This window comes from Dasypus novemcinctus, chromosome 2 (assembly GCF_030445035.2).
Source record: "Dasypus novemcinctus isolate mDasNov1 chromosome 2, mDasNov1.1.hap2, whole genome shotgun sequence".
NCBI classification, from domain to species: domain Eukaryota; kingdom Metazoa; phylum Chordata; class Mammalia; order Cingulata; family Dasypodidae; genus Dasypus; species Dasypus novemcinctus.
The window spans coordinates 60,617,322-60,637,341 of record NC_080674.1 but is presented as its reverse complement, the minus strand read 5'-3'; the positions used below and the strand labels follow the sequence as shown (position 1 = coordinate 60,637,341).

General features: G+C 38.1%; 1 protein-coding gene across 2 annotated transcripts in view; it reads left to right on the top strand.

Moving 5' to 3' along the window:
- The window catches only part of PDE4D (phosphodiesterase 4D), a 1,544,760-nt gene that overhangs the window by 425,550 nt on the left and 1,099,190 nt on the right, over positions 1 to 20,020 (top strand). The gene's annotated exons all lie outside the window — the stretch shown is intronic.

The following is a 20,020-nucleotide window of genomic DNA, read 5'->3' as shown; positions in this document are numbered from 1 at the left end:
GCCTTATGTTTGAATAAATTAGATATATCTATATAAGCAATCAGAGGACACTGTGAAGAAAGGATGGGGGGTAGTAAGGTAGCTTTCCCTATTTCTCAGGGAGAGGGCTCTCCCTTCTGCTGCTTCGTGGCACATTGTGCTGCCAGGGTTCCTTTCGCCCTCAGCCCAAGGCCCTAAGCTCCCCTCATTCCTCCTCACCATACCTAGAGCTCTTAAGGCTCACACACACTGTTGTAGTTGTTTTTGGATTTGTCTTCAGCCCATGATTTACAGTATTGGTATTTGTGTGTGTGTGAGCGGGCATATCTTTGTTGAGGTATCTTCTTGTGCTATTTAGTTTTGTGGGTTTTTTTGGTTTGTTTTTTGAACCCAGGACCTTGTACATGAGAAGCAGGTGTTCAACCACTGAGCTACATCCACTCCCCAATGAGAACTGTTTTTAACGTTTATTTGTTTGTTTTTAGAAGGTACCAGGGATGAAGCTCTATTTCATTTTTTTAAAACTATTTTTCTTATTATTAAATAAGCTTTAGGTTACATAAATGTTACACAAAATATATGAGCGATTCCCATATGCCTCACTCCCTACCCCTCCCATGCTTTCCCACATTAACAACATCCTTCATCAGTGTGGTACATGTTACAATTGACCAACACACATTGAAGCATGGCTGCTAATCATGGACTACAGTTTACATTATAGTTCACCCTGTCCAGCACAATTTTGTAGGTTATAACAAAATATACAATGGCCTGTATCTGTCACTGCAATGTCATGCAGGACAACTCCAATGTCCTGAAAATGCCCTCACATTACACCTATTCTTCTCTCTCCCATCTCTCAAAACCTCTGGTGGCCACTGCCTTTACATCAATGATAAAGAGTTCTTCCATTGCTAGAATAATAATAAGTCTATTTTATTTAGTTCATTGTTCATTCCCCAATCTCGAGGATTTGGGGATGGTGATGTCCACTCTACCTCTAATTGAGAGGGGCTTAGATCCCATGGGGCAGATAATGGAACTATCTTGCTTGCAGTTTCAGACACTCTCTGTTCCTTGGGATGGGCGTTGTCCATCATCATCTCCTTGTTAGTTGTCCTAGGTGAGTCTAGTGAACTGGAAAGTAAGTGTGGCAACTCTGCTGAAATTCAGGGCTCAACTGGCACACAGATGGACCAAAGATTTAAATCTCTGGGACATATATTTTTCAAGTATAGTGCTAATTATGGGTTCAAATAAAAGGGGCAGAAGAGCTATGTATAGAGAGCCTATAAATGAGTCTAACTCTGTTACCCGGGGGAGCATAAATTCCAAAGTCAGGCCCACTGACAGGGTGCAGAATTCCTGAGTTGTCTGCCCAGCTTATAGTTTCTGGATATCTCTAGAGTCCTTAGGAGGCCTGCTATTTAAGACTCTTTACTGTGGCAGTCAATGAGATCCTGCCGAGACTTGCATAAGGGTAACCTCTGGTATACCATTGTTAGTAGCAATGCTTCAATATTTGTACACCAATTGTAACAAATATACCATCTGTATGGAAAATGTTATTAATAGGGGAGAGGGGGAAAGGTGGAGGACTTTGAATATATGGGAATCCCCTATATTCTCTAAGTGACTTTTCTGTATCCTAAACCTTCTTTGAAGATAAAATGAAAAAAACAAGACACTGGAAGAAAATGTCACTGTACATACAAGATAGCAGATCTAATAGTGATGAAAGACACAGTGTCTAAAAATATTTTATTATTTCAAATTTTTCAATTTTTTTGTATTTTATTGGTTATTTTTAAATTATTTGATTTCTTATTAATTTTATTTGATTATTTTGTTGGCTTCATTTTTTGGAGAGGTTTTGGATCACAGAAGGGTCACAACAGTGGCAGGAGAGATCACTTATGGGGTGTCAGTGATGGGGGATGCATGGGAAGGGGTTCACCTGGGGCATGCCTCTAAGCATGAACATGGCCAAGTGTTCATGTCTCAGTGGGTAGAGATCTATTCAGTTTTAAAGAATTAGAACTCAGCAAGTTTCTTTAGTGAAATAAAATGCTGCAAGATAAAAAGAGAAAGATCAAGACTCTCAACTGGTTATTCCATTCCTGCTGTCTCTTCTGCTGACATAAGCCCTGCTACTCCTTTCTATATCTGAGAGCTGCTCTCACATCTAAGGTCTATAACAACCTACGGATTCTATGATTCTATGAGGTTCCATAACTTAATAGTTATATTAGGTTATGTTTCCTTCTTCTCACACACAAAAAACTACTTTTATCAAAGGAAAAGAGGAAGCATTGGCCTCCTGGTGGAATAATAGAGGCATTCCAACATAGTGAAAAACAACAAAAGCTCAGGACTCCTGAGTGATGAAATACACTCCTAACTCTACCTGCATGGACAATTAACATTCCATTCAGCTTTTAATTAATTATTCAAAGACTGAAATTATTTATACTCCCTTTTGTGTCTTTGGTTTTAGGCTATGTGTTGACTATTTTAAGAAGAGTTTGCTTAGGACTAGGTGTGATTAGATGCTGATCTCAATTCACTGTGTCTGGCAATGACCTGTGATAAAAGATTTAATGGTAAGAAAGTTCAGTTTAGTTGAGGATAACAGGCAATCATCAGGTGCTAGGAGCTGAGGTAGATATAGAACTGAGAAGAAATAGTCCTTGCCCTAGCAGCACTTAACATGTAGTGAGACTGAAATCTTTGGCTAAGAGAGAGTTTTCTAGATTCTATTGATCCTCTTTCATCTGTGCAAGTATATATTTGATTTTCTTCTAGGTCTCAGTGTTTTGTAAACTTCAGGATAGAGGCATTTTTTGGCCTTGCATATTAGTGTATCACTAAACCTGCTGCCATAAACACACACACACGAATGAATAAGTAAATGTGTGACAGACAAGAGAGTTATTGCTAACTGATCTCTAACATCACCTTCTTGTTCTAATCGTGCATTTTATATATTCATATCTTCAGAAACAAGGAAGGTATCAATCTTAAATTATATACAAATTTACTATGTCATCTCAAATACTCAAATATGATAAATTATCCTCTATGAAAATGGCAAGACTAAATTAATTGAAGTAACTAAATCATACCCTGAAAACTATAAAATCTAATGATCTTTTATTGAGAATAAGTTCAGAAAAACAGTTCAAAATTTCTTTCTATTTAAATCGTGTGTGTTGTATGGATAGTTTTCAGATGCTGATGGGATTCGGAACCAGAAAGACAGGATTTCATATTCCAGTGTCCCCACTTGCTTTCTATTTGTTCTTCAGCAAATTACTTAATCTTTCCAAGCCTATGTTTTCTCATTTGTAAATAAAGATTAAAAAAAACCTCATAGCATTTATCAAAATAGTATCTAGTACACATCAGACAGAAATTACTAGTTTTCTTATCCTTCCTTCACTACTTCTACATCCCTGAAAATACATTGTCTGTATAAGACCCAGGTAACTGACAAAGTTAAGAGTCTCAAGAAATAAAGGAGCTCCCATTTTAATAGTGTTTTCTCAAGCATTAGCAGTTACACTGAAAAGAAAGGAGAGAGTTGGTAAGGAGACTTGGGTATGAGATAAAAGGACTAGATATTTCCTTATAAACTAATGGCCCGGAAGCCATGTAATTAAATACTATAAAAGCTCACAATTCCATTATTTCCCCATAGAAACATCACAATTGCCTCAGTCATTAGCTTTCAGGATTTCAGCCTTGACCAGCATGTTTCAGATCTCATTAAAACTATGTATTAGTGTTCAGTGACTTGTAAAAGTCAACTTCCATCTAGATAGTTTTGTGTCCCTGCACTATAACTAATCCAAAGGAATATATGGCATGAAAAGGAGCACAATTTAAAGTTGCCTTCTTTCATCCTATAAGTTTTTGCTTATTCTTAATGCACACTAAACTTGAGTCATAGAGCAAACAACTTATCTTTATAAAATTGATGGATTTTTTCCTCTTTGGGAAAGAAAACAAGTAGCTTAGTCAGAGATTCCATGAAGATCTGGATTAAATAATAGTTTATGCAAATGCTTGTATGTAGTTTTTGTTTTATTGCTTCATGCCAAATGTTTTCATAAGTACTAAATTTACGTTTGTGAATTTTGTCTTCCGTGAAGTGAAAACAAATGACTACTACTCATACAAAAATATAAATATGTAGAAAATAATCATTTACATTTTTTCCTTTCAACTTCTTCCTTTACTATTCCAGAAAATGCTTAGTGTATGCTATTTAGAATAACTGGAAAAGGATTAACACGCTTCTACTAACATTCGGCTTATCTTCAACTTTGTTTTTGATGTTTTATAAACTGCCTCATCAGTGATAGCATTTAATCACTCACTGTTTACTGCAGACAGATCATTTTCCTGGGATTCCCAGAAATGTACACTTGATTTTCATGAAGAAGGGAAACTCCACCTGGATGATGTCATATAGTTAGTATGTGACAGAACTGAGATTCAAATCCACATGATTGACTCTAAACTTAATGCTACTATTTTCATGGTAAACCCTATTCTATTTCTAAATGCTCATTGACTCTTTAGCTTTTCAATAATAAAAACACTGATTTTCCTGATTATAAATGTAGCGGGTGCTCACTGAAGAAAATTTAAGGGAAAAAAAACACAGTTATAGAGATGAATATCAAAATTACCCATGATTTCACCATCCAGAGATAATCATTTTTTATTATCTTTCAGAACATACGTATAAATGGTTTTATAATTCAATTTATACATTTATTTAGCTATAGACCTACTCATGTATTTTCTAATATCACCAAAAATTCTTTGTAAAAAAGTTTTCAAATCCTTCTCCAAATTAAAAATCACCCTTAATCCTACTGAAGATTAATTTTTAATTATTTAAAACAAGAATTATTTCTTTCCTGCCTTTTTTTGGAGAGAACATGACACAAATCTGTAAAGTTATGCCCACAATTTAAGTTCTTTTACCTCCCAAGGTGTATGTGGTCCAAGACAGAGTGATGACAGGGCAACAGCCAGCACTTACTCTTTTTTATTTAAAGATTTATTTTATTTATTCCCCCCGCCCCCCGTTGTCTGCTCCCTGTGTCCATTTGCTGTGTGTTCTTCTGTATCTGCTTGCATTCTTGTCATGCAGCACCAGGAAACTGTGTTGCTTTGTTGTTGTTGTTGTTGTGTCATCTTGCTGCATCAGATCTCCGTGTGTGCAGTGCCACTCCTGGGTGGGTTGCGCTGTTTTTGTGCAGGGAGGCTCTCCTTGCAGGGTGCACTCCTTGCACGTGGCGCACCACTATGCGGGGGACACCCCTGCGTGGCACAGCACTCCTTGCATGCAGCAGCACTGCATGTGGGCCAGCTCACCACACAGGTCAGAAGGCCCTGGGTATCAAAGCCTGGACTTTCCATATGGTAGGTGGGTGCTGTATCAGTTGAGCCACAACTGCTTCCCAGCACTTGTTCTTTATCCCACTCTCTGGTTCATCTCGGAAGTCAGGATTTCTAGAGGTGAAGGTGCTTGAATAAGTTAGCCTCTTCCATCTCCCCTCTTACAGATATAAAAACAGGGATTTCCCCAGGATTCAGAAAGGCCTCAAAAAGCTAAGGCAGGAACAGAGCTAACCTCTTCTAATCTCTCCCCCCTTTTTATCACCTTCCTGAATGACAAAGAAGAACCCAGAAGAAGAGATGGCACAGTATCGTCTCTAAGTATTACAGAATGTAGAGAATGCATGCAAACTCTTCAGAAGCTGTCAGGGGGACCTAAATCACATCAGATGTATAGCATCCAGCACAGAACTGAAAAAATGATGTGTGCTCAATATATCCTTTTTGTTAGATGACAAGATCATTTCGAGGCATCTCCAGAGAGAGATTCTACACCTGCCTCATCCTCTTACTACTTTATATTATGTATCTTACATTCTTACTCACACAGTGCCTTCTTCTGAACACATTAGATCAGTCACAGATTTAGACTTCTTAAAAACTGTGGGTTTTGGGTTTTATTCTGAAAGTTTGGTAATGGGAAGGCTGGATTTGAGCATAATTAAACACTTGCATCAGCAGGTTGTCTTGCCTGGTGGGGCCTGTCTGTGCTGGCCAGGGTGCAAGGACATAGTTGATTACAACACTCCCCATGCAGACTTGATTATTTAAAATGGCCCAAGGGTCAGTAGCAGCCCAGGCACATGAATCTTGCTCCAAACAATGGTCACTGGGTGTTGACCTGTACATAGCAATAAATCCAGGCTTAGTTACGACTGGTAGTGATGTGGACTTGGTGATTCGCTTTTTGCTCTCATGGCAGCAGAGGTAAGGGAGCGTCTCTACCAGAAAGAGTGAGAGGATCGCTATCATATTCTTCTTAGGTTATTTTGAAAGTGTTTTTTTTTTTTTTTGGAGTGCAAATATCCTGACTTTGTTCCCAGTACACTACATGCAGTCTTCAGTTGACAATGGAACTCAAGATGGAATCATCGTGAGTCATTTACTTTATAACCATTTGTCCTTATCCTACCTTATGATCTCCTTTTTCAGATCATTACAATGAGTTTTCTACTCTTCTGGAAAATTCCTTTCATGGCTAAAGTTTTTAGTAAGTGCTATGAAGCTTATTAATCTCTACTGAATGGGAATAATTATGCACAGGTTCATAATGTGTATTCATGGCATCTTTTAGCCATTACAGAAGCTAGAATACTGATTCTTAAATTTGAAAAAAATTCACAGATTAAAGAGCCATAATATTGAATAGTTCTCTTGTTTCTAAAGTTCCTTGGAGGTGAAATCATAAATCAGTTAATAACCCAAGCATTATTTTGTTCTTTGATTGTGTATCAGAAAGTTTAAATCTTCTTTTACAGAGAAAGCTTCTACATAGTCTATCTTATTGAAAAAGGTATTTGAAAAATTCTACCTCAGCCTCTCCGTTTTTTCACCTGGAGTATTTAAGACATTCATACTCATAAATCATCAAAAAATATATGTTTATTCTAGTTGGTATTTCACTAATCAATTTTGGGGGCACATGAGAAAGAAGTGTGGCATATCTAAATCGCAGAGTACTTTCAATTAGTACAATAGGTGGCTCTCATGCCCTTTTATTGCCAAGCTATTAGAAAGGCACTTAAAACATTATCAAAACATGTGCTTCTAAAATTGATCACAGATATCTGTAAAGTCTATTACTTTCATATTGGCAATATCTCCCTTCTATTTAGAATTGTGTAATTCAATTACATTATTAATATTTCTAGACCCCTTTTTACATAGACATGTACTCTAGCCTAGCCTTCTAAATTAATCAGAAATGTTGTGGTTACAAGTGACAGAAACCCAAATCCAAGTGGCTTAAGCAATACAATTTTAACCATAAGATTAATAACAATGATGACAATTTTCTAGTTATCTTGGTTACACAGGATATTTGGAAACATATATTTAAAGGAATAACTATAGAGAGCAAGGACCTCAGAGTCTTACCTCATCATTAACGGGACTTCCTCCACTGGTCTCTTATCTCTACTTGGCTTCATCTATTCCCAGGCTCTCTCCACACAGAAAGGCAGATAGCTGCACATCCTTCCATGGAAAAGGGCTCTTTTCTCTTACCGTCATTGTATAAATATACAAAAAGGTTCTCATTAACTTATTAGATTATATGTTTAATCCTTGGACACATTGCTGTTACCAGGAATGGAGATGACAAGACTGGGTATTCCTGAGGTTTGGGCCATTGGAAACAGGAATAGAAGTCCTTCCAGAATCACATAGTGAGTATGGACTGGTTACCCAAAGGACAGGAGGCTAATAGTGAAAACACCTGTCTCCACATACTTCTGCACACTAGGGAGCATATATTCCTTTTCCTTCACCCCTTGCCCAAAACTACCCAGAACCCATTCCTTCCAAATCCCCCTCCCATTTCTTGCATTCCCAATAGAAAGATAACCTGTGAGTAATGTTTTGAGGGTCCCACCCATAAAAATCTAGATCAAAGTCAAACTGCTTCATTATATTCCTAATATCAATGGATTGAAGAAAGTTCTGACAATTACTATTCTTTAGAAAAATTGAATGAATAAACTCAGGGGTGATAATCAAAATAATTCCTCATTCTAAATAAGGAAAGGAGGCTGACCTATCAGAATTGGCAGCAGTCTTAGTGTTCACACTGTGTCCTAGAGGCCCCTGCTGTATCAGGTTTCAATTTCCTAGTTAATGGATCATGGTGTGTCCTATGTATTCCTGGGGCCGAGGCTGGGGCTGGGGCAGGTTAATAGTTGGAGATTCATGAGAGCTCAAAGCAGTGGCTATTTACTAATCAGAATAGAGACTATTTCAGTATTTGCTTACTTATATGTAACTTCTGATTATCCAGTCTGGGTTATTTTACTATGTAGGTATGTAGGATTAACAGCTAACTTGTCAGGAAGCAGACTTGGCCCAGTGGTTAGGGTGTCCGTCTACCACACGGGAGGTCCGCGGTTCAAACCCAGGGCCTCCTGACCCGTGTGGAGCTGGCCCATGCGCAGTGCTGATGCGCGCAAGGAGTGCCCTGCCACACAGGGCGTAGGGGAGCCCCACGTGCAAGGAGTGCCTCCCATAAGGAGAGCTGCCCAGCGGGAAAGAAAGTGCAGCCTGCCTAAGAATGGCGCTGCCCACACGGAGAGCTGACACAACAAGATGACACAACAAAAGGAAAACAGATTCCCGTGCCGCTGACTACAACAGAAGCAGACAAAGAAGACAACGCAGCAAATAGACACAGAGAACAGACAATGGGGCGGTCGGGCGGGCAGGGGTGTGGGGGAGGGGGGGTGGGAGGAAAGGGGAGAGAAATAAATAAATAAATAAATCTTTAAAAAAAACAGTTAACTTGAGAGAGTTAATCTGGTATTACTGAGTTTGAGAGTTAAATATTCGGGACATCAACCACAGTTGATGTCCTTTTAAAAAAGTTGCTCTATAGGTTGTTTGATTGTTTGCTTTGTTTTGTTTTTCAAACTGTGGGGTCCTTTCCCTAAAGCCCTTAACGTGGATCACTGAATCTCTTGAAATTGTATGCAAAATTTGTGGGTAAGTGATATATCCAAGAGTTTTTTTCTCTTAGGGAGAAGACTAATAACTTTTACCTGGTTCTCAAAGGGTCTCACTTCACAAAAATTGTTAGGAGTCACTGTCATAAAATGTCATCTACACATAAAAAAATCATTGTAAGCTTAATTTCTGTAGCTCATATATGAGTGATGTCAAAATAAGTAAATTGCAAGTTAAAAAGGAATGAGGTAATAGCACATTTCTATTATACCCCACTGAACATTTCTCTCTGATGTCCAAACACCATTTCTATGCTTACTCCTGAAGCCATATTAATCATCAATGAGGGGGTTATTTTGGGTCCATTCAGTTTAGCCCATTTCTGATTTTGGTTCATGAGAGCACAGTGTTATAAAGTAGAAACATCCTTGAATTATTTCTCAAGGATTTAGCCATAAGGCATGAAATAGTACTCAATATAAAAATAAAAAATAAACAGAACAAAACTGGGCTTAACACTTTAAAGGGAATGTCTAATAAGCTAAAAGATCAAAAGCCAAATGGGGTCAAGAACTGTCTCTTTGATAAATGGTAAAGTCTAATCTTTGGCTCCAGTCAAGCCAAACCTTAGAGGTACTAAAGATAAAGAGCTGGCAAGGAACAAGCCCATTATTAAGACCAATACTTAAGCAGTTCTAGAGGCACTTCTTTAAACAGTGCTATGTGTCCTTATTTATCTTGAAACTTTTTCAGAAAAACTGTACAACAGGAAAGACAATTTCTGAAACCCTGACAGTTAGTGGATAAGAATCATACAAATTGGAGCTAATGATCCTATTCTGATTTTTTAAAAAATGTCTTCTTATGTGTTATACCTGGTTACAAAAGTCTAGGACTCTGATGTTAGTGTGTTTGTGTGTGTGTATGTGTGTTATATTTACAAAACGTTCTTTTTTACTACTGCTTCAAGTTCATTGATAGTTATAGGACTATTCAAGATTTTAATTTCTTCTTGATAAATTACATTCTTTTAGGAATGACACAGAATTGTTAATACTATTCTCTTACATTTTTATTCTTTATCTTTATATTCCTGTATCAACATTGCTTTTCTTCTCTTCTCTTAAACAGAATTAAAAGAGGTTAATTTATTGTCAGAATTTTAATTAAAAGATTTTTCTGTAGACCTACAACTTCTCTAATAAAAAAGAAAAAGGTAAAACGAAAAAGAAGTCTAGGACTCAAACTTCCAGTGTCTAGAACCTGCCTTGATTATTAAATCTGATGATCAAGCTCAGGTTGTCCCATGTGAACTTATTATATTCAGTTTGTTTTGAAAGAATTCAAAATTTTGCGGTGTTTTACATTATTAAAATAATTAGTCACTTATTCTGCTTTTCCCTTTAGCATGTTTCTACTCTATCTCGATTGTTTTATTTTTGCTACATGTTAAGGATTGAATTTTGTCCTCCAAATGATATTTTCAAGGCCTTACTTCTGTCCTGTGAATGTGACCCTATTTGGAAGTTGTTCTTAGTTAAAATGAGGCCAAACTCAAATATGACTGATGTTTTTCTAAGGAGAGGAAATTTGGACACAAATAGACAAAAAGATGCCCATGTTAGGGAGGCATAGATTGATTTACGCTGCCACAGGCGTAGAGCGCCATGAATTGCCAGACACCCATCAGGAGAGAGACGCACAATGGATTCTCTCCTTCCAGAGGAGCTTGACCCTGCTGACACCTTGATTTTGGACTTCTAGCTCCTGAACTGTGAAACAATAAATTTCTGCTGTTTAACATGACTCCTCTGTGGTATGTTGTTACAGCAACCTCAGCAAACTAAGACACTACTCAGTATCTCTTGTCAAATGTGGCATCATTCCCATATTTGGTGTCTAAAATTACACAATTCATTGTTATGAGTTGAGGAAAAAATTATTTCTGAAGACACTTGAAGTGATATCCTGAAATGTTCTGGATTTATTCATTTATTCAACAATTATTTATTATACAATTACAAGTTAGGCATCAGCTTTGTTGGTAATAGTAAACAAGAGAGACCTGGTCTCTTTTTTTAGGGCATTACTGTTCAGTAGAGGAGACAGACCTGAATTAATTAGGTCCACAAATAACCATATGTGTACAAATGAACATGACAGGTACAGAAGAAATAGATCAGCATGATTTGAAAGAGAAAAACAGACAGATGGTTCTTCAGATGGGGTGGGGTTGGGAGGTAGGAGGATGTTACAGCAATCTTCTTTGGGGATGGGATATTTTAACTATGGCCTGAAGAATGAGAAGGAGTCAGCAAGGGTGGGAGAAAGAAAATCTAAGTAGAGCGAACAGTATGTACAAAGGTCACAATGAGTGAAAGAAGTTGGTTTGTGCAACTGAAGAATGGTCAGAATGCCAGTTTGGCTAGAATGAGTGCCAAGAAAGGCATGAAATGAAGAAAGAGAGGGTTTTAGATCTGTTATCCAGGTACATCGTATTCTGCCCCCCCTTCCAGACACAGAATAGGATTGCACTTCCTGGTTCCCTTGTGTTTGGGTGGAGCAGTGCTACGAGTTCTGGCCAATGAGTTGTGCACACAAGTGATTTGTGTATCTTTCCAGTTGATTCCTGAAAGTGAGGGATGTTCTGGACAGATCAACTTTGCAGTGGAGTGGGACTTCCTGGTCATCAGTAAAACAAGGTGGAAAAATGGTGTTGAGGGAAATCAGAGGGTCACTAAGATGAGGGGAGAGGTTTTCTTCAGAGGCTGAATTGGAAGGTAGATCCAATTTCTGTAGTGTTGTGGTACATTCTTCTATGAAGGGGAAGAATCCTCTTTAAATGTGAACAAACAAATGGAGACAGCAGGTGTTCTGAAGGGAGAGGAGTGTGTGAAGATTAACATACTGTCACCATGGCTGTCACCCTGATGAAGTTACCCTTCTCAGACTCTGATTGTCCCATAGAAGTAAAAAGTCTGAGATGACCTTTGCTATTAAATTTCCTGTGCACTGAGAAATGTTCCAGAGGGGCCCAAGGCTATTTGTCAGGCCTGCCTGCCCAGAACTCAATAACCTATGATTCTGTCAAGAAGGCAGGGGACCCCATTTTAAAAAACTTGTTTAACTCCTCTTGAGGGAGAGCTGTGCTTGAGGCCTGACCCTGAACTTCTCAGTGCCACCACTTTATGTCTTTGGGGAGATTCATTACTTTGTAGCTCCTCACTAAAGTCAGACCACGAGCATTACATTGGGTTATGGACGTCATTTGAGGTATCTGTATCTTTGGGGTAGGCAAATCCATTCCAAAGGGTACCTGATCATGGATAAATTTAAGAACATCATTTTCCAAACCTCCATTTCCATCTCTTTCCTTCCTAAAATCTGCTTGAGAACCAATCCAAATGGAGTTACAGTTCTCCTTTCACAAGTTCTCCTTTCCCAAGTCCCCTTTTCATGACTGAATCCCTCCCACTTTGCCAAAGAAACACTCACCTCTTCTCCACCCCTAATTTCAGTATGGGGCACTGCAATGGAGTGTAAGCATTTTCCCACACAAATCAAAGGGACAATTTGAAAAACTCAGTATTAGTATTAAAACACTGGATAAACTCTAATGATTAGGTATTTCTTATGCAAGAATAGTGGTTTTCAGCTCTTTGCTTTCAACAAAATTGAAGAAGAACCTATTTTGAGATGTCAGCTATAGACAGTTGAGAATAAATTTGGGTAATACATAACGTATTTTTTTTGTGGTATATATCTCAGGATTTCAAAGAACTTAATGATATTGTTATTACAAAACTCCTCCCATTCCTATATACCTGTCTATATGCAGCACTTACTCTAACCATCCCCCCAAAAAATAGGAGTGGAATTTAAGCTGAAATTTATCTCATTTCAGTAATGATATGTTCATTAAAAATACATAAATGGATTGAGAAAAAGAGATCATTGAGAGATGAATTTCTGATAAAATTTTACTTTTTATGTGAAATGTTTGTTAAAATTTATAAGACATTTTGAGTAATTATATACTAAAATATGTGGTTATAATGATAACTCCATACAAAGAAAAACATGTTTATATTTAAAGCATTATCATCACAGGGTATGTTTAAAACATTCAATTTATATGCTAGTTGATAGCAGGGAAGTATTATAGAGCTATAAAATGCTTTCACAGCATTTTCTGAGGAAATGGAATGGAAATACAAGTGTAAGCGGAAGTATTAACAATATTAAATTTATGACTTTTAAGGAAAATTTTTAAAATATATATATTTTACATGTATAATGGTGAGTATCAAATTATTATGGCACTTAGGTTTCATTGGATATATTTTTAGAAAGTGATTTAATAATTTTATTTTAAAATGCCTATTTTATTTTTGGAAGACCCATTCCTTGCAAATATTTACACTTATAGTAACAAAATAGATTTTGACTTGAAAATATATGAGAGAATAAATATCAAAATTATCTTAAATGATATAAAAGCAAAAAGCTGGAAGAAAACTGGCAGTAAGTGATTTTTCCTAGCCATGACATTCTATTCTAAAAATTCTTCTAGGTTGGGGCTATCTCTAGTTCTAGTTTGCTCAAATTCAATAATTAGGTATGCTGAAGATGCATGGGAATTCAAGACATGAACTAGGTAGCATGAACTGTCAGGAGGCAATAAAGATCCATGGAGAATTAGAGCCTTGAGGTCAATTATTAACCTGTAGTCTTTTGTATCTCCTGGGGTTACAATTTGAAAGTGATAGCCTTGAAAAGGGTAATGTGGGTACCTAGAGGGTGTCTTCTAGAGGATGGGGAGAAAGGGATTCTGACCTTCCTTGTCAGAGGGGATCACTATTCTGCTACTACTCCCCTGTGGGCAGTCTTAATGAGAAAGTAGGAGAAAAGAAAAGATGACATATTCAATTAGAAATTAAGAAATGAAGAAGAGCAGGTTAGGAGAGGATGAGATTTTTTAAAAGTTAGAAATGGTAAGAAGAGAAAGAAAAAATGAAAATCCCAACAAAGAGAAAAGTGGGCAGTTAAAAATTGATGGCAAGATAAAATTTATTAAATTTAAAATGGTCAATAAAAAGTTAGAAACAAATGAGACTAAAGGTTAGAGATAAACTTAAAGCAGATAAAATACTAAGATAAAAAAGTAGAATTACGGCATGAAAAATAAACATGCAAAAAAATTAAATTATGTATTAAGGAAATTTAAAACTAAAGAAAGTTTTAAAATTGACTAAAAACCCTTAAAAATAAACAGCAAAGAAGTTAGGAATGAAAGGGTGATAGGAAAAAAAGAAAAAAAGAAAAAATGGCTAGAAATGGGCAGAGAGCAAGATTCCAGAGTACAGAGTCTTTTTTTAAAAATTTTTTAATTGTCTTTTTTTTTTTAAGATACATAGCTCACAAATATGTTACAATGTTACATTAGGAAATGGATGTGGCTCAACCAATTGGGCTCCTGTCTACCATATAGGAGGTCCAGGGTTCAATGCCCAGGGCCTCCTGGTGAAGACAAGCTGGCCCATGCAGCAAACTGGCCCACGCAGAGTATCAGCCCACATGGGAATGCTACCCCGCACAGGAGTGTCACTCTGTGTGGGATTGCTGCCCAGCGTGGGAAGCTGCCCCACGCAGGAGTGCCAGATGACACAGAAAGCTGGCGCAGAAAGACAGAGGAGAGAAAATAAGAAGACATAGCAGAACAGGGAGTTGAGGTGATACCAGAGAGTGATCACTTCTCCCATTCTCGAAGGTCCCAGGATCGGTTCCCAGAGCCACCTAATGAGAATACAAGCAGGCACAGAAGAACACACAGCGAACGGACACAGAGAGCAGACAACAGGGGAATGGTGGCAGGGTGGGGGTAGAAATAAAATAAATCTTTAAAAAAAGTTACATTAAAAAATATACGAGGTTCCCATATACCCACACCCCAACCCCCCCACTCCTCCCACATCACCAACCTCTTTCATCATTGTGGCACATTCATTGCATCTGGTGAATGCATTTTGGAGCACTGCTACACTGCATGGATTATAGCATTGTAGTTACACTCTCCCCCAGTCAATCACCATCACAGGGTCCTCGGATGGAGGAATAAAATATGGATTAGAGTGGACTTACTGGTATTCTACTATAGAGCTATTGTGCCTCTAACAATGGAAGAAATTGTATCATTGATGTGGAGACAGTGGCCCTGGTATTTGCTGAGGGCAGGGAGAGGGAAGAAGAGATGTCATGTGGGGGCATTTTTAGGACTTGAAGTTGTCCTAAATGATACTGTAGGGATGTGCTGGACATTATATATCCTGCCATAACCCACAGTCTTAGTACTGGGTGAGCAAAAAGCAATGTGGCTCCCCTCTCTCTCTTCTGTGCATGAAAGCCCAGCAGCTTGGGGGTGTCCTTATCAGGATGACCATGTGTCCTTTAAAAAACAGCTGAGACAGAGAAAAGGCTGAGCTTGGCTAAGCAAGCACTTACCCTGTATTTAAGAGTGTGTTGGAAAGACTATTAAGGTAGGCTATTTCATATTAGATAAAGCAAGGGATGGCTTGACAAGCTGGTGTGGAAGAGATTGGGTTGGTAGGACTTTGCATCACGTCCCAAGATCCATCTCTTTCATAATGTCTCCTTTGCCCACAGTAGGGTTGTCTCTAGTAACTAAAAGAGAATAAGGTCTTTGGAGGCTAAATAAAAGGGCCCTCACAGAGAGCAGAGCCCTACTTCCCCACCTGCTAACCCCCAATAGAAACAAGTCTTTTCCATCCCCCTTTTGTTGCCCTTAACTGAAGAGGAGACCTCTTACATCACTCAACAAATGCAATCCAGCATCGCAGGGAATAGGAACCAGAATCCTTGACCAGTCCAAGGCTTAGAGTATTCCAAAAACCCATGTCATCAAAAGGGAAAGGATAAGCTCAAGGGCAACTTGAAAATTGTGTGCACAAAGACAAAGGACAGTTGGCTGATTAGGTCCAATGGTATGTCGATGAATCTCAACTCTTTATTTTGCTAGAGTCAACTTGTATTCTAATGATGCTTAGTCATTTTCCAATTCCTGGTAGCTTGAGCCACTCTGCTTCCCAAAGCAGAGTTTATCTTCATTTTCCCATATCTATATCCACTTTGGGAGTGGGAATTCTCTATTCCCCTGGGCCCTGCAGGTGCTACTCTATCAAAGTCTTCTGGACCATTGTCTTGTCCTGAAAAGATGGTCTCCTATCTAAGATGTTCAGTTGTAAAGAATCAATTTTAGCTAAAATATGGACATGCATATGAAATAACCTGAAAGCTTGAGTACTTTGCTTTAAAAATTGATTCCAGGTATGTCAAGGAATTTGATGTCACTGTCTTTTCCTATTTCTAAATGGGATTCCTAACCATAATTTGTCAGACTCTTCTTGCCTTTCTCAGGAGTATCTATCCTTGTGAGCACCATGCTACTTAGTATCTTTTTCTGGTAATTTTTCGTTCCTTAGAAGACCATTTTGTATCAAGACACACATTTCTAGAAGCAAAGAAATGCCTCGCTAAACTAATCATTTAGATGAAAGTTAAAAAATAAGACAGTGTGCTTCATTTATAGCAAATGTCATACAAAAGCAATGTGGATAAGAAAGCAGTTTCTTCAGTAATATAAAAGCCAGAAAAAATAACCCTATTGCTCTAGAATTACTATACTATTACAACACTTCAGGTAGAACTGTAAAAAATCTGTGTTTGATAAACATGTTACAAAGACAGAGCATTACTATATATCATAAAGTTCCACTCATGTATATAAAACAAACCCTGTGAACACAAATGAAGTCACCTCAACACTGTTGCCCTAATTGCAGTGCATCTTAGTGCCCATCTGCAAGGCTGCAATCCCTGCCTCTCCCCACATATCCCTCTGCCTCCTCCTTCCTGCCCAAGTCTCCTCCCATTTTCTGGGAGTCCCTGGTATTTTCTATGTGCTGACAGCAGTTGTGCTTCTTATCTTCCCTTGTCCCAGTTTCCTTGTTGCTGCCCTTCAGGAGAAGGCCCCAACCCCTCTTATTGCCACCTTGCCCCTTTCGTTGCAGATCCTGGGTGAGATGGTGGGGGATTTGGCTCTCTCCCCAGCTCAACTCTACATTTTGTCACCTCGTCCATGAAGCCGACCTGTTTTTCCTCAAAACATTTTTGAAACATAGTTGCTTTATCGCCTGGCTGTAATCTCATTCTTTATTTGAGCAACACTACACCGTCACTGTTCAAGTGCCTGTCTTATCTCCTTCCTTCTAAAACCACCAACTGCAAACCACCAACTATGAAACTCCATCCTATCTCTTCCTTGCAAAATAAAAGCAGCTATGCACATAAACTCCGGCAAGTGAGGCCTGACAGGTGCCACCGTACCAAATAGCTGAATTCCAACTTCCATTTTGGACACAGTTAAGACAACCCACTATGTATTATAGATGATAGACATTACAGAATTTTTACTATCTCTGTGGCGTGATACACTTAATCTTCTTTCTGGAATTCTTCTACTTATTTACCTGCCTTGAGAATCTCCCCTCTAACCAATCTGGTGATATAGCTCTTGACTGCCCATGGGGAAAGAGTGATCAGAGTTAAGCCCATGGATAAATCATGGCAGAGTAGATCAGAGTTAAGCCCGTGGATAAATCACGGGGGAGCAGGAAAAAATGCATGTTTGTGGGGCAATAAGATCTGACTTGGAGTATTAGCTACATTGTTTACTATCTTCTACATACTGGCAAGCTTTTTAACCTCTCCAAATCTAAATTTCATTCTTTGGTAAAGGAGAATTAAAAATATGTATCTTGCTGAACTTATGAAAATTAAAGATAATGAAGTAAAGTGCACTCAGGACATTGCCTGGAACATAGATTAGGGGCTTAATATGTGATGCTTTGATGATGGTGATGCCAGTGGTGATGATGAGGGTGAGGCGATCCACTGAAGGGATATAGTGAAATAACCAAAATGATCCTATACTGCACTAAAAAAATGCAGCATTTTTAGGAGGAGAATGCTGTAAAATCTATGCTGCTAAATCAAATAAGCAGTAACGTACTGAAATTCTCAAAATGTTGGGATGTTTGTTTCTATCAAGAATACAGTGGTATTCAAATGTACTGTCTCTTAAACTTAATTATACTTTCTAAATTTGAGCATGTACTCACATTAATACAAAAATAACTGTTCATTTATTATTTTGAGGCATAGAGCAATTTTAAAGGAAATTACAGGGGAATCCTATTATGTCTTCTTTCTGTGGCTTAAGAAAATAAACTGAGTTTTCTTTCTATCCCTTTAAAAGTCCTAGTTTGTATTTGGAAAGCCAGGTATGCAGATCTGTGTCTGGGTCTATTCAATCTTCTTTCCAACTAACCAAGTCTGTCACATACCTTCACTTGAAGAACACATGCCATGCCTTAGGGGAGGACAAGCAGAAGGGCTTAGCACTGGAGGATGAAGGACGGTTCAGCAATTTTCCCAGAGTTATGCGATTTGGAGAACATGATTAAGTGAAATGTGGGCATATATAAGTGAATACATCAGGTATCAGAGGAGAGAATTTAGTTGCATCAAAAGAGAATGAATATTCTTTTATTGCTCCTGTTCTTGAAATTTCTTTTTCCCCTTTTATTATTATTTTATTGTCCATGATCATTGTGGAAGCATCAGAAATGATGGAAATGCAGAGCAGTTTCTCTGGAAAAATTATAGGTGGTGATTCATGGCAATGTAATCGTGTGACAGTAAAATGCTATATTGAGTATTGAGCTCCCTGCCAGATGAGAGTAAGAATATATGGGTAGATAAAAGCACAACCATTTTCTTCTTCACTATCTCTCAGGGGAAAACATTGCATATCAACATAGATGGAAGCAAATGAGATTAGTTAAAAGAAGAAATTTAGGTGACGTAGACTAAGCCAGAGTAATGGTTACAAATGAGATGACTCACCTAATAAGAGCATAAAAGAAAAAAGTGTTGCTTTATTTTGGATAATATAGGTCATTCTCCTGAAGAGATTATAGGCTTTATTATGGAGCCACACAATACAAAATGAGAAAAAGAGTTTATAATTATTTGGTTAGTTGAATTAAATGACTCTAGACCTCGAGTTGAATATTTCATTTCTGTTTTCTAGATCAACTGTCTATGTTGTTCCAATGAAGGGAGTTGGTTGTAAAAACTCAAGTATTCTTTCAGCTATTAAGAAATGGCTCAGAAGTATGAGCACCAAATAAAGCCACCAAGCAAGAACATATAACTGTGTGCATGGAAAGACAATATTTTAAAAAAGTATTAATAGCAAGTGTAATCATCAGCCATAGGGGTCCTGATGTGAAGTACCAGAAGTCTGTTGGCTTTTACAAAGATTATTGATTTGGGGTAAAAGTTTACAGTTACAGGCCCTAAAGAGTCCAACTCAAGGTACCATAAGAGGTGCTTCCTTACCAAAGTTGTTGCCATGTGTTGAAACGAGATGGCAGGTGATGTCTGCAAGCTGAACAGCTTTTCTCTTTTCTCATAAGGCTCCATGGTCCCAGCTCCTTCCAATCTCAGCTGTAGGCTGGAGGGTTTGTTTCTTTCCAGGCTCAGCTGCTCTGGTCTTTTCACAAGGTCAGTTGTAAACTATCAGACGAATGACTCATCTCTTTTCCTGGGGCTGTAGGATCCTCTTCCATATCTATGGTGCTCCCTTCCTCTGTGTATCTATTTCTGTGATTTACTTCTGTGTAAGAGTCTGTTTTATCAGCCCACCAAGGGGGCAGGGACTCAACCCTGCACACCCTAATGATGTGGTTGAATCAAAGTCCTAATCTTGATTTTCTAAATAAAGATTTATTTTTACTTATTTATTGCCATGCCTCTTGCTGTTTTGCAATTGCTGTCTACTCTCTGTGTCCATTTACTGTGTGCCCTCGTGTCTGCTCATCTTCTC